Genomic DNA, 3,542 nt, shown 5'->3' with positions numbered 1-3,542 from the left:
AAAAAAAAAAACAAAGCAAAAAAATGTAGATACGTTTTGTCTTTCATCCAAAAGACTTCCTCAGTCTGACGTGTTGTATTCAGCGCAGTCTCTTAAATAGCACCTTCTCAGAGTGGATCAACCAGTTTGCTGCTGACAACCAAAACCAGCTGTTCACATGATCAAGTAGGACCATCAGCCTAACAATGGATCATTAGCACCCTGGTGGCTGTTTACTATTCACAGGGGGTTGAGTGATACTAGCAATCACAGCATTTTAAGAGGGGGACAGTTGAACCCGGAGGCCTCCACCCATTTAATGTTGGACGATTTCTTTTCACAAAGATGGCCTCCTTTACTCCTCTCTCAAACCATCGTTCCTCTCTGTCCAGGATGTGAACATCTTCATCCCTGAAAGAGTGACCGCTGGCCTGGAGATGAGTGTAGACTGCAGAGTCCTGGCCTGATGATGTCACTCTTCTGTGCTGGTCCATCCTTTTGGCCAGTGTGCTGTATGATTCGTTAAACCGCATCAAAGCTCGAGACTGGCACGGCCCGGGTTCCGGGTTAGAAATGACAGCTCTAGCTTGTACCACTATTCCTACTTCACGGTTTTTCACTTATCGTGGGGCTTCAGGGTACGGATACCCTGCCATAAACGAGGGACTACTGTACCTGAATGAATACTTGCTGAACACGTCTCGTCTCCACCACAGGTCAGCTCTTCTAGATCAGCAGCCTACACAACAATAAAGACAATGTTTGCATGTCAGACATCCTCACGTTTCAACAATAACCTGCCGGTATGTTTCTAATAAAAAATAAAATAAAAACATTTATATACTAGTGTTGGGCACGTTAACGCGTTATCGCATTAACGCAGCAAATGACTAACGTTGACAATTGTTTTTATCACGTTAACGCTGTTATTTTTTTCTTATTTTCCAAGTCCGTTGCTCACACACACACACACACACACACACACACACACACACACACACACACACACACACACACACACACACACACACACACACACACACACACACACACACACACACAGACAGACACAAACCAATGCAGTGGTCACAGGGGTGGCGAGATGTTGATCAATACTGGCTATAAATGATATGAATAGCTACGTTTACATGCGCAAAATTCTTTGACCGGACTGAAATTTTTGTTGATTTGCTTTGTTTTGTTTTTTTGAATGTCCAGAGGACCAGATTTAACTTTTTTAGATTTTTCTACCTGGATTATTGAGCAAGCATCAGGAAATACTCTCAGTTATCTCGGTGACATGGCATTAATTTAACTCGAAAAAGAAAGAACCCGTTATATTTAAATAATTAATTAGTAGTGAAGGTACAGTGAAGCTGTCGCTTGACATACTACATTAAGTGGCCCGTACGTGTTTTAAATGACATAAATACTGGCCCGTGTGTCCACAGTTAAGCTGTACCCCCACATTTTACTACAGGTGAAAGATCCGGACTGCAGGCTGGCCATTTCAGTACCCGGATCCTTCTCCTACGTAGCCATGATGTGATTGCTGCAGAATGTGGTCTGGCATTATAGTGTTGAAAAACGCAGGGTCTTCCAGCTGTTCGTTATATGCTCAATTTCCTTTTTCCAGCCACTTATTGCTACTTGTCCCAACTTTTTTGGGATTTGTTGACACTGTGAAATTTTGAATCAACGTATTTTTCCTTTAAAATGTTACATTTACTCAGATTAAACTTTTGATCCGTCATCTATGTTATATTACAAATAAAATATTGACATTTGCCATCTCCACATCATTGCATTCAGTTTTTATTCACAATTTGTTTAGTGTCCCAACTTTTTTGGAATCCGGTTTGTATAAAGTTTAACAATAATAAACAGTATTTGTTAGTGTGAGAGATATAATGAAGCTATCTGGACATTATTTAATTCAAGTTATGTGATTTAAACGATATACCAAACATATTGCATGTTAATTTTTATTTATTTATTCAACACCACAAACTGTATGTCACACAAACACTGATAATTAAACTGAACACTATTAAAAACATATTAACCGAACTGTAAACTGAGCTGGACCCTTCCTCTCTGTTGTCATCCTGGATACTGACGCCATGTTGTTTATCTGACTTGTACAGGCTGTCAATCGTTTGCCTAATGTAGATTAGAACATTGAATGGATTGGAACAAAGAACTGAGGGTAATTTTAAGTGAATAGTTGTTCCAACATTCTTCAACATCCTCCTTCACCACTGAGTCGGTGGTCTCTTTCAAAACCGGTCCCTCTGGTGGGATGATAGCTTCTCCTCGCAGGAAAAATTAAAATTAAAAACTCAATTGATTTCCTGATGCATGCTCAATAATCCAGGTAGAAAAATCCAAAAAAGTTCAATCTGGTCCTCTGGACATTAAAAAAAACAAAAAAAAACAAAAGAAAGCAAAAAATCTAGAAACGTTTCGTCTCTCATCCGAGAGACTTCCTCAGTCTGAGGTACTGTTTTCAGCTCAGTCTCTTAAATAGCACCTTCTCAGAGTGGATCAACCAGTTTGCTGCTGACAACCAATCCGCAACAACAAAATGAAAGAGGGTGAAGCAGAACAGCTCAGAATCAAAGTTTCATCCTGCCTCAGCAATGCCAAACCACCACCTTCCAACATCAGTAGAGAGGAGAGGGATGCACTCACCACTCTTAGCAAGGACAAAAACATCATCATTCTCCCAGCAGACAAAGGAAGGTGCACAGTGATTTTGAACCAGAAAGACTACCATGAGAAAGTTATGACACTCCTTAGTGACTTAACCACTTATGAACCTCTGAAAAGAGATCCAGGAAGTGGTTACAAGAAGAAGTTAATTGATTGCCTGAAAAATTTGGAGCAGGACAAGGCTCTTGACCGTATTCTGTACCACAGACTGTACCCAGGGGGGGCCACACCTAGTCTGTATGGTTTACCTAAAATTCACAAACAAGGTGTACCTTTAAGACCTATTGTTAGCATGATTAACTCTGTCACTTACAATGTTTCCAAATATCTGGCGTCTGTACTCATCCCTTTAGTTGGCAGCTCAGAACACCACATACAGAACACCATGGACTTTGTGGATAAGGTGAGGGATGTCATCATGGAGACTGATGAAACAATGGTCTCTTTTGATGTCACATCACTCTTTACGTGCATTCCTGTTGATGATGCAGTAGAGGTGGTCAGTTTAAGATTAAAATCAGACACCACTCTGAGCAGCAGGACCACGTTTTCCACAGAACAACTGTGTCAACTCTTGAAACTGTGCCTGCTGTCAACCTACTTCACATATGGGGAGCAATATTATAGGCAGAAACATGGGTGTGCTATGGGGTCTCCAGTTTCTCCTATTGTTGCCAACCTGTACATGGAGGAGGTAGAAAAGAGAGCCTTGATGTCCTTTTCAGGGACACCACCAAGTCATTGGTTCAGGTATGTTGACGACACCTGGGTTAAAATTAAATCTCAGGAAGTCCAACATTTTACTGACCACATCAACTCTGTGGATAAATACATCAAGTTCACACGAG

At 40.9% G+C, this 3,542-nt stretch overlaps 1 long non-coding RNA gene across 1 annotated transcript in view; it reads right to left on the bottom strand.

Moving 5' to 3' along the window:
* Positions 1-708, bottom strand: part of LOC119418010 — a 15,679-nt gene extending 14,971 nt beyond the window's left edge. The window contains exon 1 of the long non-coding RNA XR_005187169.1: positions 655-708. This is a non-coding gene — a long non-coding RNA (uncharacterized LOC119418010). The remainder of the gene's footprint in view (positions 1-654) is intronic.
* Between the last annotated feature and the right edge of the window lie 2,834 nt (positions 709-3,542).

This window comes from Nematolebias whitei, chromosome 12 (genome assembly GCF_014905685.2).
Source record: "Nematolebias whitei isolate Nwh7 chromosome 12, NemWhi1, whole genome shotgun sequence".
Lineage (NCBI taxonomy): Eukaryota > Metazoa > Chordata > Actinopteri > Cyprinodontiformes > Rivulidae > Nematolebias > Nematolebias whitei.
This window is presented reverse-complemented; position numbering and strand designations above follow the sequence as displayed.